Source organism: Heterocephalus glaber, unplaced genomic scaffold (genome assembly GCF_053883595.1).
Source record: "Heterocephalus glaber isolate CG9 unplaced genomic scaffold, H.glaber_assembly_v1.0 deba00000281, whole genome shotgun sequence".
Lineage (NCBI taxonomy): Eukaryota > Metazoa > Chordata > Mammalia > Rodentia > Bathyergidae > Heterocephalus > Heterocephalus glaber.
In genome coordinates, this window is record NW_028258139.1 from 6,813,700 (window position 1) to 6,827,470 (window position 13,771).

The window sequence follows — 13,771 nt, forward strand, 5'->3', positions numbered from 1 at the left end:
GCCTGTTCTACTATACACTTTTGTCCGATTTCATGTCCATAATGCACACCACAGTGCCTAGCATACATCTGGTACTCTGAAATGTTAAATAAACACATGCATAAATGATAGAAAGATGCTACTGAAAGCATGCTGGATGTTAAGTCATTGTACTAGGTCAATATCATTTTCAGTTTAAGTAAATGTAAAAACAAAAAACAAAAAACCCCACAAAGATACTAAAAATATTCCATCTATTAGAAAGCAAAGGGAGAAATGTATGATGTGTCATTTATATTTTTAGCTTTCCTTGTTGGTTTTATCTGGGCAAAGGTTTGTGTTACAGCTGTGCTGTTCTTAGTGGGGAGTCTGGAGACTCAACCACAGGAGGTCCAAGAAAGCTGAAGTACATATGTAAATCTCCATGGTTCCTCCCCATTCCCTGGAAGAATGTGGGCATGGGGTGTGAGTTACAAATCATCTCTAAAATGCCACTGAATGCATTCTTTTTCAATTCAAGAAATCCATAAGCAAGTCAGTTAAATCTAAAGAGTTCTTGGCCTTTTTTGACTGATGATCACTCTGCCGTGAATCATCCTAGTGGATAGGCAGTATTTAACATCTCCTTTTAAAGAGGCAGGATCTCTTCCACACATTACACTGTGTTGCTCAGGCTGCTGATTCCCCTCAGGTTGCCTGTGTTACCTCCCCTGTGCTCTCTATGGGTTGAAGAGGCTCTGTGATAATATGTAATGTCTCATAATCCTCCATCCATCCCCCTTTTCTAATCCTCAGAAGAAGGCTAGAAAGACTCCTGAAGGTGATGCAGGAAAGTGAGCCACCTCTGAGAACTTGCACACATCAAACACAGCATTGTCCCATGTCAGGCCACCCCATCCTGTGACTCACTGGAAGGACAAAACACAAACTTTCCTCATTAGAGCCCAACACAGTTTCTAACCCCCAGAGAACACTGGCCACTGAAGTCTACAAGGATCTCAGGGGACACAGAATTCCTCTGTCCCAGAATGAGCTGGTGACTCCTGACTCAAGCACACCTGCTGGGTGATCTGCAAACACAGCTGGAGAAGGGATGAACTAGCTACTGCATCCTAGCTTATGACACTGCATCCACTCACTGGGAACTGTATTCAGACCCACAGATCTGGGCCAAAAAAGCAAGCCTGAGGTCTGTACTCCTGTCCACTCTGGCAGATCCTTGAAAAGCCAGCTTTAGGAATGTTCAGTGGACCAACTGTGAGTGAGGGATGCTCAGGCTATCATTCTCCTGGGCACTAATCCTCTGAATCTCCCTGTGAGGACTGTTAGCCATACTCTGTAGGCCTCGGAATTTATGTAGTCCATGACCTCTGACCTTTTGGCTGCCGCTAGTAAATCCCTAACAGGTAAGCTGAACAGTGCCTCTAAGGATGGTGAGATGCACACAAGAGCCACATCTACCAGAAGCCCCTCTCTGGGACATCTCCCAACACCACCCATTAGAGTTCAATGGATGTGGGTAGCGGCAATGTGATGCAATCAATGTGATGCAGACCTTCTAGCGTGGCTACCCAAAAGCTATGTGGCATTACACAAGTATTTGGCACAGAGATTGCTTTGGCTCCATGTAAGATGGTATAAGTAAGACTTCAGGCAGCTAGTGTATCACCTCACACTATCCCCATCTGTAGCAGTCCCCCCAGGGCTGGGCAGTAACTCACGATATCAAAAGTGTCTTAGGGTCCTTTGATCTTCTGCTTGGTGACCCTAAGAGACCATTCTCATCCTCCCAGGTGTAGGCTAGTAAGCACCAAGCCCTCAATCCTGAACCATCTCTCTCACACACACACACACACACACACACACACATACACACTTTAAGAATGAAATAAGGAAGGAAGGACAAAAGACATGCAGCAGGCTTTTGTCCCCTTTTAAAGCAACTTTGCTGAAACCACATCCAATTGGCTTCTGCTACATCACATCGATAGAATTGTCCTGTGGCCAACTCCAAGCAAGGCATACTGGGAAATTTAGGCAACTTGAAAGTACACACACACACACACACACACACACACACACAGAGTGGCCCAAAGCAGGATTCTGACAAACCCACACCTTTTCCTCTGATTTTCAAGCAAACCTGTTACCCTCAGTCTATTTTGGTCAGTCCTGTTGCAAATATAACCACTCAGTGATTTGAAGGTCAGAGAAAATGATTTTGCCAAGGACCACGTAAAGCTCTTTAGAGCTTTAAGAGCAACTCTTAAAGCCTATGTGAAAAATAAAAATATCCAAAAGGAATTACGTTTGGTTGTAACAAAAAGATCCACTGAAAGCTGTGTACTCTACAGAGCGAGACAAATGGTAAGAATGGGATCATGTTTATCTCTGGGTGTCTCTAAATTGCCTTCAGGAAGATGGCACATGAGGGAAAGAGGTGAAGTCCCTGGTGGGAACAGAATTGGGTTCAAATCCCATCTCTGCCACTTCCTAACCTGAGAGCCCATCTAAATCTCAATTTTCATATCTGCAAAATGTAGAGACTGGAGATTTGTATATAAAGCAAGGGCGGGCTCATCTAATGTAAATACCATTTCCAAATGTCCTTGGCAAATTCTGTCTTCCACCCTTGATCAGCCTGGATTAAATAATCAGTTGTGAAAATCAGGGGAAAAAAGTAAAGCCTAGCACTCGACCCTGCAGCAAGGAAAAAAGATCCAGAAAAAGTGGGTTTGGAGGCAGATGATTTAACCACAATTCCAGCAATGCAACTTCAAGGGTTGTGTTCTACTGTTAAAAAGCAGAGTTGCTTATTTCTCAAGGTGAGAATGGTCAACATCTCATTTTCCCAGGGACTAGTGTGGAGAAATGATGGGAGAGGAATTTCATTCTGTTTTCCCTCCTTCGTGACAGACAGGCCAGTCTGCACTGGATTAACACAGCAGAGCCTCTACACAGGCCTGACTAGAATTCCCAGGGCCTCTGTCTGGAGCAAGAGGCATGAGTAGCCATTAGAGCCATTTCTGGTCAGGTTGCTGAGCCAAGTAGGAGGAGGCAGAGAGGGTGGAACAAAATTAAAGCCCAACTACTTTGTCACTTTTTAAATCTGCCCAAATCCTGTTAGTTTTTCTTGCAGGTCACACTAATGACATCTCATGACTGAAAATTTGATTGTGGGGCTGCCATGTTAAAAACTCATTTTTCATGGACAAAATGTAAATAAATAAAAAATATAAGCAAATCCATCATTTTCAAAAGAGCTAAGAAAAGATCTTTTCTGAAAAAGAGCAAACAAAGAAGAAAAGAAGAAGGAGGAGGAGGAGGAGGTGGCGGCTGGGTGTTGTTGCAGATATGGATTCTAGGAACACAGTGTCTTCTGCCACCCAACTTTCCCTTTCTCAAGGGGACACTGAGCTGAAAGGATCTCCTCTCCCATGTAACTAATGCTTTCTTGGCTTCTGGGGAGACTTTTCTTCTCAGAGCTCGCCAAACCCCATAGTGGGGCTACAGGCGGCCAGCCCTTCTCACGCTGCAGTAACACAAAGGAGTCAAAGGGTGCCGCAGAGAAAGCCATTTATTTTTATAGTATCACTTCCTTGCTCCCTCAAATAATAACTGTTTGGATTACTTATTATTTGATTGGAAGAGGGAGAAACCTCAAATCTAATTTGGTTTTTACTATTTGCAGCACTATTTATTTATCTTTCATTCATTCCTCAACTTGGGAAATGATAAAAAAAAAAAAAAAAAGAACCTGGCTATTCATTCCACTGTGTCCAGAAGTCTTAATTTGCTGCTGCTCAGCTGTGGTCTTTCTCTCAGCTATTTGCATTGCTGAAATACAAAGGGCTTGTAAAGCTTCTGGTTCTGGACAAATACTCTCAAATGCAAAAGGGGAAAGTTCCTACATGAAGCGGACAGGAAGTCATTCCTGGAATGTTACTAAGCCATTTAGCTCAGAGAGCAAGTCTCTGGGCACCAGGGCTGTCAAATCACAGAAGCTCCTCTTCTGACAAGGCTGCCAGAAGGTGCCATCTACATGGTCTTCAAGGCACATCTTCCTTCATCTACGGGGAGAAGGTCAGAATGCAATCTGCACACAGGATGAAGATGAGGCCTGATGGGAGGTAGAGAAATTGCAGTCATTCCCCCTTATCCAAAGTTTTGTTTCTGGAGCTTCAGCTAATAGCAGTCAACCATTGTCTAAAAATATTAAATAGAAATTTAGAGAAATAAACAATTTATAAGTTTTAAAGTGTACACTTTCGAAATGTGTGATGAAGTCTTCGCCATCTGGCTCTTTCCCACCCGGGATGTGTGAATCTCTTTTTCTAGCATATCCACACTATATACACTGCCTGCTGTTAGCCACTTAGCAGCCGTCTCAGTTATCAGATTGACTGCAATGGTATTGCCGTGCTTACGTTCAAGTAACCCTTATTTAATTTCATAATGGCCCCAAAGTAGTGATTTTGGCAATTTATATATGCTCAAGAGAAATCATAAGTGCTTCCTTTAGGAGAAAAATTACAAGTTCATCATATGTACACATATGAAAACATATAGCATAATAGATTCAGTATCCACAGTCGAAGGGATCCCCTGTGGGTCTTGGAACACTTCCTCTGAGGATAAAGACAGACTACTGTATCGGCACGACTTCCCTGGTTCCCAGTAGTGCAGTCAAACTTGGGAACCAGGGAGTTAGAGCACCGGGCACGTGGTCAGCCAAGGACAAACTCAGAAACTGATGGCCATACTACCATCCCACATCGTTCCCACATCTGCTCCCTCCCCATTGTCTGTCTTCCCCAGTGGCAAAGTCCCTCATAGCTTCCTTCTGCCCAGCACTGGAGGCCTCTCACGCCCCTACTCCCTCCAGAATCCACTCAAGTGGGAAGCAGCAACCCATTCTGTGTAGAACTCACATTCCACAAAAACTCAAATCTGGCTTTTCTTGAATCACTCCTCTTCACCACCCAAACCCACCTGTCATTCAGTGTCCCTATAACCTTGTCATATAATCCTTTCTAAGGAGACTTTTCTGTCTCCTCTAGACTGTATTGATGCCTTCTGAGATACAAAAGTTACTATGTGCTGGGCATTATTCTGCTTTTTAAAAATGTGTGATTGTCATTGTCCCCATGTTATAGGTAGGAGAACAAAGACGGACAGTAACAAGCAAGTGGCAGAACTAAGATTTGGCCCCCAGCCTGGTCTCATCCTGGGCTCCTGGGGTCTGCTGCATATCCAAGATGATCTCCAGGCCTCACAATTAATTCTTCTTCGAAAGTTTTATGGGATAGCTCCTTGAAGGAAGAGGCAACCTTTGAATCTCTTCAGTGAGTGCTGCAGTGCATGGTAGTGACCACAGCAAATAGGAAAAGATAATATTTATCAGGTCTTATTCCATGACAAGCATGGTCATATATTATTATCAATTCATTTATAGAGACTGAAAGAGGTCTTTCTTTCTCCATACCATTACAATTTAGACTATCAAATGTCACAAGTTAGTGGTGGGTGAGGACTTCACAAAGAGAGCTGCCATTTTGGAAGGAGATGCCAGGCCCTTCACATGTGCCCTGCTTCCTCTAAGTCAGACCAAGCCCTTTTTTCAGATACCTCAGATACCACTTCTTTTCAGTGGTGATAAACTTGGTATTTTCTCAGTCAGTCCTTGCAAAACAACCTTGTGTGCTATGTTTTTAAAGCAACGTGGAGACAGGGTGGGTCTTATTATTGTGTATACATGTGTCTTGTATAATACTTTTTCAGTTATGGGCCACTAGTGGAATCCAACAATCCAGCTTGTGACTTCTACAGAATTCTAAATGCAAGAGAACAAGAGTAGTTCAGAGTTTCTCTTCTCTCTCTCTCTCTCTCTCTCTCTCTCTCTCTCTCTCTCTCTCTCTCTCTCTCTCTCTCTCTCTCTCTCTCTGTCTCTCTCTGTCTCTCATTCTCTCCCTCTCTCTTGCTCACGGGCACGCATGAGTGTGTGTGTGTTTGTGTGTGTGAGTTTTCCTGGCAAAGCTTTTTGTTTTTACATGAGAGTTTTACTCATGCTTCACATATTTGGAATTTAATATTCGATTAAAAGTCACTATTTGGCTAATCCTAGGGATAGAAAATCAAAGACATGCTGACACTGCTATAAACACATGTATGATCTCATTTAAGGACAAAGCATCGGTGCTATACTTCTGACTTCCTGAGCATTCTTCAGGGAGCAGGAGAAACCCTGAGTGAGGAATTGCCTGACCCAGGTCCCTCCTGGATTTCTGCCTTTGGAGGAAGTTTGTGAACTTCTTGGGATGTGTCCACCCATCATCTGGGAAAGAACTGCTCTTCCTACCCACAGAACCACTGTCATTCATGATGGGAACATGTGATAGGAGGGACCAAATCCAACAACAATGGATCCAGTGAGAATGGAAATAATTCAGTGGAGGGTTAGTCCTTCCCAAGAAAAATTAAAAGTAACAGAAAATTGGAGAATACAAGATCAACAATAATATAAGAGAAGAAAATAAAATCTCAGGGCCCAGAAACTTGCATTTTAATATGTCCTAAGCATGTGCATTGTTCCCAAGCCCAAAAGAAGGTCCCCAAAAGGTCCAAAGACACTTGCAACCTCTTGCAGACCTGCACAACTTAGCCCCTGCCAGGTGCATCTCCGAGGTGTTCGGACCAGCCAGAGGCACATGTGAAAGAGGTCTGAACGTAGAGCCAAGAGGCCACTGTGCTGCTCAGAGCAGAGTAGGTGGGCCTTCCCTGCACAGCAAAGCAGCAAGGCAAGTGACACTTGTGGTGAGCCCTGTTCCCACACCATCCCCATCTAAAATACAGTAAAGTAAAACTGATGTAGATAGTGACAACTCAGGACAGAAGGAAATAGATGAATTATGTCCAGAAAACTTTGCGTAAGAATGCAGGAAATTGAAGAGTATATTTCAAAAATACTGTCACCAAAAAAGTGTTCAAATTTAAATGCTGCTGGAGAAAGGGTTAAAATTCTCCTCCATCAAAAACATCACTTTTCTAGAAGAATTTACTTATCCCGATTCTGGACAACTGGTATTATATTTGGCAACACAGCCTTTTTCTCTCCAATGAGGAAGAAGCTAGAAAACGTTGATTTTTCTTTGCACCTTGAAACTTACACATCATTGCTCAGATTTTGCAAGTTGATATGGGCTATAGCCAGTGTTTTATGACCATTTAGCATGGTCATGGGCTGTGCTACCTAATGCACAGAAATTATCTCATGTGGCACCCAGAGCTCCTTCATGGGGCCGGTACTGGTTCCAGGTAACTAAAGAGGAAACTGAGTCTTGGAGACATTACTTAAAGGATCTGAAGCCAAAAAAGAACAGTGTCAGGGTCCAAAGCCATGTTCTACAGGCTCTGGAGCCCAGCATCTAACTGCTGGGTGAATCTGCAAAGGAAAGAAACCCAAAGCAGAACTGAGATAGCATGCAGACACATCAGTTCTCGTGAGAAAGACAAGTTGGTTGTTAAGCAAAATCCCACATGACCATTTTCTCAGCTGGATTTAGATATTCGCTCCAAGCAATGTTAAAAGCCATCCCTGTGGTCTGAGTCTGATCCCAGCAGTAGCTATGGGTTCCTTCAGCAAAGGACAGTGTTTTTTACAAAAGAAAGGACTCCTCTCATTTGGCTCTAAAATCAGGAAATAAAGAGCCAGGAGAGGCCAGAAGCTATAATCTGGTTTATTTCATGGTAGTCTTCTATTAAATCAGGGAGAGAGCCCATGATTGCTCCAGCAGACTGCAAAGGTTCCACCATGCCCAACCCAAGCTCTACGTCCCCATGTAAAGGGCTCTGTGGATGACCATCTAGCAGGCACAATTCTATCAGTGACGAAAGCTGGCACTCAGTGTTTAGCGAAGAGCCTTGGTGTTTCAGCTGGGTATCTCTCAGCGATTACTGGAAAGGTGACTTGACTTGAGCACTGGTGGGCTCCTACAAGTTCTGGGCACTGCCCAGTGCACACATAGAGGCCATTCCTGTGTTTGGGTGCCAGGTACAAGCATGGGGACAAAGAACACAGAAGTCATAGGAACCTTCACAAACCCTGCTCCACAGCTGTCTGGAACTGTTCTGTGGACCTGCAATTCTCAGCCTGAAAACCTAGCTCTTGAAGGAATTTAAGTTTTGACTTTCTACTATTTCTAATTTGTTTGTTTCTGGAAAAGAGGGTGGGGGAAAAAAGGAAAGGAGATGGAAGAGATGCATTGCATGGCCTCCATCCTATTGTTCCTCATCATGTGAAACTCATTATTTCACTGATAAATCAATGATGATCCTGCCAGAAAATCCCTGGGAGGCATCAAGGGAGCCCACAGGCCATTGGGCTCTCAGATATGGTTTTGTGCTATCTCAAAACCATTCAGATCCCTCTGTCTGTCGCAGGAGCACCTGCTTTCTCACCCTTTATTTCTACCCACTGGCCTGAGTAAAGACAGCTGAGCTGCTGGCATTTATGGATCTTACTCAGAATGAGATGTGTAAGCAACATGCTGCAGTTAAATGGAGGTGCAGGCAAAGGTGGGGTGCAGGACACTGAGGTCCTGAAGCCACTCTGCAGCACAGAAACCAACAGTGGCAAGTAGAAAAAGTCCTTAAGGCAGACTTTAAGCAAAGGCCAGTAGCATAGAGTTATTCATAAACAAGCTGGGATGGCTTCAAAGCACCACCTGGCTACAGGCAGGCAAGACAGAAATGAGACAAGAGTATGGGTCTCCACAGTTTCTGGTGCCTTGCCATTCCACTACTCCTTGTCAACACGGCAGGAAGAATCCTTTCTTTAATGTGACAGTAGTGTTTCCACAACTGGAGTTGTACTAAATACGCTGCTGCCAAGGCTGGTATCTTTGCAATGTTGGGCAGCCCACAGTCACGTAAGCTCAGAGTGTCTTCCGCTGAAGTGAAGTCAACTTCAGAAACATACCTGCCAGTCTTGGAAGAAGCAGTGTGTACTGTCTTAGCACTCAGGATATCATTAGTTCTCACAGTAAATATGTTATCATTTATTTTCATAATCTAGCATTAATCTGCTTTCCTGGAAAATAGTCATGGGCTGGCACAACAGATTTCCAACAAACTTATTAATAAAGGAAGGAACAAATTTGTTCTTTGATAGCTCAGGGAGAAAACCAAGAACACTGCCTGGAAGGTTCAGATTCAGCGTTTATTTTAGAAATTCTGATGTGTATAATTTTTAGCTCTCTAAAAAGAACCTGACATCTTGGCAGCAAAAACACTTTTGTTCTCCAGGAATGCTCAACATGAAGCTGACTTGTGTTGTTAGGAAGATCAGTCCACGAATTGCATCAGTCCCCTCGCCTTCCTTTCTGGGATGGGTGGGAAGGTGCCCACACACCAGCACAAGGAGTGGGGATATACCCGGAAATACAGTTGTGGCTCCAGCCTCACAGAGCTCCAGTTGAAGGGCAAGCTGGCATGACACACTTTTAGATTTTCTTCGATGTTACATCCCATGGCTTGGCAGTTAGTGAAACCTCAATGTCTGATATTCCTCCCCGCAGTAACTTCAAGTTTCTGACTCCATGTTTTCTTCTGTCTTTTGTTCTTATGCTGGCCTTAGAGTCAGTTGTGGCTTTTCTGATAAAAGACAACTAGGGTGCCCAAGAATGTATCTGGAGGTAAACCAGAGTCACTACCCATACATCTACACCACACTGGTTTGTATCCTAACTCTGCCCTGTGCAGAGCCAGTGCCATCATGGAGATTTCAGAGAATAACCAGGGGTTGTTGGCTTATGTTCTTCTGACCTCTGACTCCAGCGAGTATGAACTGATAAGTCACTGGCTCACCGTGGGACTTAAGTCTTCTTCTTTAGTTATTGCCCATCAAGAAAAAAAAAGATATGTACACAAGAGGAGAAGTTTTATCACATGAAGACCAACCCAGAAAGGCCTACAACAGAAAGTTCTGTTTCTGAAAGCCAGAAGCCACTACACCTATGTCACAGCCCTCTCCATGCATTGGCCTTCTTCTCTCCTCCCCCTCTAACCACTCCCTCACCTACATTCTCCAGGCAAGGCAGTTTGGCCATCCCCTGTCACTTTCATTCAACACTATTCCCTGATCACATACTTATTATATCCTTATTTTGGGCAGCATGCTCTGTGTCCCTCGTGGGGCTTGCCTTCCAGTAGGGTAAAGCCCCAAGCAGATGAGCTACCAGCTAGTGATAAGGCAAAGGAGACAAGCCAAACAGAAGAGGGGGTGAATAGTCAGCTTTACATCACTATAACAAAGTACCTGATGCATGCCACTTATGAAGTAATGAGAGGTTGATTTTTGCTGATGGCTCCAGAAGCTTAAGTGCAAGATCAGACAGCCCTGTTTGTTTGGGCCTCTGGTGAAGGAGTCACATTATGGCTGGAGCATGGATCAGAACAAGTGCCCAAGATGTGAGCCTGGAAGCAGAGATAGAACAAGAGAGACTGAGGTCCCTCAGGCCCCTTCAAGCACACACTTTGATGACCTGAGGATCTCCTCTGAGGCCTACTTCCTAATGGCTCACAGCACCTCCCAGTGCTGCCACCCTGGGGACTAAGGCTTTGAGGGACACACTTGAGAGTCCCTTCTGGAGGAAGAGTTCGGGCTAGAGCTGCTCCTCTGAGGATGGCTTTGTGAAGCCCAAGTGTCTGCCTTAGGAAGACTAAGTGTCTGTGGGTTTTAAGGGATCCTATTCACATGCAAGCCATAGCAGGGAGCATAGGGTTGTTAGTGATGAAGGCTGCTATTTTATTTAAGGCAGTTTTAGAAGGCTTTTCAGATGAGGGGATGTTTGGGCAGAAACCAGGAAGAATGTTGTCATATTTTCTGGTGGAAAGCATGCCAGATGGGGGATAACATGAGCAAAACATGGAGACCGCAAAAGCAAGGGACGGGGCCGGTGTGGCCAGCCCAAGAAGGGCAGAAGCAAGTGATAACAGATAAGAGCAAGGGAGGAGACAGAGGCAGGCCACGCAAGCCACAGAGGCCACTTGAAGGCTTTGGCTCCTGGCTCAGTGGGAGACACAAAGCCACTGAGGCAGTCAAGCTGAGGATTATAAGCTTTAAGGACCCTCTGTCAGTTCTCCAATGGACAGATGGTAGGAGCTGGGAGGGATGTGGCCCAGACAGAGACCTTCCAAGCAGGCTGGCAAGATATGAATGCACCTTGGACAGCCAGGCAGAGCTGGAAGCGATGAGAGGGCTAGATTCTGGGTGTGTTTTGGAGATGAAGCCAACTGACTGTGTGATAAACTGGTCAAGCACTGTGAAAGAAAGAAATGAGTCCAGCAGGACTTCAACACTGGGTGGCCATGCAGCCCCCACCCCACCCCAGAGAGCTCAACAAAGCCACTCTCTAAGCAAAGAGAAAACTCCCTCTCCAGGAGGAGTCGGGGCCAGAGCTATTCCTCCTGGGACGGCTCACCCACTGAATGTCTGTAGCTCCTTCCTCTCCTCTTGCCTGCACTGGCGGAGGGAGTCAAACCATCCTCTGGCAGGAAGACATCCAAAGGGAACTTTTCCTAGAATTGTGAGTAACAGTGAGCTGCTAAAAATGAGGCCTGACTTTACAGGGCACATACTGGAAATGAAGGCTATTAATAGGTTCCTGCAGGCCGGCTGCCATGCCGAGACAGGCCGTAAGGCCGTGAGCTCACCCAGCAGCATCCATGGGGGTGGGAAGTAGAATTCTAGTGCCTCAGTGTAAGCCAGGGAAAGAAAATCATTTCACCGAGTTGCCTTAAGAATGCAAAAAGAGTCAGAACCATTTCCCAGTGTATGGCTGAACAGAGCCATGAGCCAGTGTGTAAATATTTGAGCTACACAGAAATCTGAAAGCTCAGGGAGTAGACAGGCTGTGTCAGTGCCTGCTGCCTGGCTCTGCCTTTGCAGGAATCGCATGAATAGATGCCTCGGTTCTCCTCAGCACACTTACACCTTGTGGAGGGCAGGCACTGGGAGGGTCCTGGGAAACCCAGTGGAGCACTGGGACAGAGGAAATCAAGCAGTAAGAATGAAAGTCTTTGAAAAACTGCCCATTTCTCTCAAGTGGCAAGAAGGAAAAAAAAAACCACCCTCAGATCCTCAGTTTCCATTGTATGCCTCTTTTCCTAGCCAACATTTTGGAGAAGTATTGGTTTCTGATGAAATCAGCTCATCAACTTGGCATAGAAAAGATCAGGCTGCATGGAGATCTTATTTTGAACCCCAACTCTATCTATTCCCAGCTGATCTTGGACAAGCTGACCTAATATTTTTGAGCTTAGTTTTCTCATCAGTAAAATGGGCATAAAATTACTTCATACTTACACAGTACTGCGAGACTCAAATGGGAAACATTTGATTGGTCCATAGTGAGAAGCTGCCAGTGTGCATTTGCTTTCCTGGTTTCTAATGGAAGAGAAAAATAGACTTTAAGCCAAGGGAACTTTGCACAGCCTGGGAATCCAGAAGGAGAACGTTGCAATAGCATACTTTCCAAGTAGTGAGTATATATTGAGTATAGCTGTCAAGAACAGTGTCCACTTCTCTCCCTCCAGAAAGTCCTCTATGCTAATTCAGTATTGCAGAATCCACTCGGAATTTGTCCAGCGTACAATGAACAGAAACTGCTTTACTCTTTCCCTTAGTCTTACAGGCTTGTCACGTTTTTCGAAAAAAGGAGAGGACCAGTTGAGGGTATTCTTGGAATGTCAAGACTCAGGAAGCTCCATGCGGTCTCTGGCCTCCTCTGTCCACTTCTCAGTTTCACCTGTGCTTCACAAAAACAAACAAACAAGCAAACGAAAAACCCAGAGACTACTTAAGTAGAAACAGACTGGGACTGAGTCAGTCCACTTGCGCCTCCCCCACCCCCACCCCCACCCCCACCCTCTCTCAGAACAGACTCGGGAGGAATCTAAGTCTCACTGTCAAATTCACAAAATCCCAAACCCACTGAGTGAGCAACAGATGAGAGAAATTGTTCCACATCCCACCGAGAGGAAATGAACGGGACTGGAAGAAGAATGTGCTGCGTGGTGTGAAAGCTGTTTTGATTCCTGATGCTGAACATCTGCCACATGGCGCAGGGAGCCACCATCTCGTACACACAGCAAGGACCCTCTGTGCACAGGCGGGAGCTGTGGCCCTCAGCAGCTGTGGGAACGCGGACAGGAAGCAGGGGACCCTGGAAGAGAGAGTAGGAGTGCATCCTGTGGGGATTGATAAAAACGAACGGCCAGGCTGTGGGAACCTCTTCCCAGCAAACACGTGAGCTCAGGAATTTCCTGAGCCAAAGATCTGACTCTAGTTATTTGTTGTATCTGTTTATTTATTCTCCAGGAGATTTTGCATAATTTGGACAAAGGGAAAGTAAATGGTAAAGCCAAACGTATATGACTGCCCTTTGGAAGTGTCTGCTTACAGATCCTGGGCAAAGGGATATGAGTTCGTAATTCAGAACTTGCCTCCTGGCTAAAGGGTTAAGCGGAGCAGGAGGCCCTGGAAGAGGAAGCCAGGTGGGACTGTCAGAACTCTCCCCTGGACAGACAGACAGCACAGGAAACACCATCAGCCCTGTTAGGTAGCTGCTCCCTCCTGCACAGTGAGGGTTTTCAGCCTGCCTCCTCAGCCAGCTCCAGCCAGCAAAGAGGAGCTCTTTCTGAGTCATACAACCAGGAAGCCATTTGTCACTATCAGAGACCTTATCACACTCTGGCATTTCTCTAAATTTCCAAGAAAGTTGCTCCATAATTT

At 45.2% G+C, this 13,771-nt stretch overlaps 1 long non-coding RNA gene across 2 annotated transcripts; it reads right to left on the reverse strand.

Annotated features, from left to right (window-relative positions):
• Nucleotides 1-3,693: 3,693 nt before the first annotated feature.
• On the reverse strand, nucleotides 3,694-13,548 carry LOC101719295 (uncharacterized). Of its 2 annotated transcripts, none has more exons than XR_002391217.2 (6): nucleotides 13,012-13,548; nucleotides 12,509-12,785; nucleotides 12,344-12,424; nucleotides 11,460-11,556; nucleotides 10,295-10,452; nucleotides 3,694-9,863 (listed from the first exon to the last, which is right to left on the reverse strand). It is a non-coding gene; the product is annotated as an uncharacterized LOC101719295 (long non-coding RNA). The 2 variants fall into 2 exon arrangements; XR_204868.4 differs by having other exon boundaries at nucleotides 12,972-13,548.
• Nucleotides 13,549-13,771: the final 223 nt, after the last annotated feature.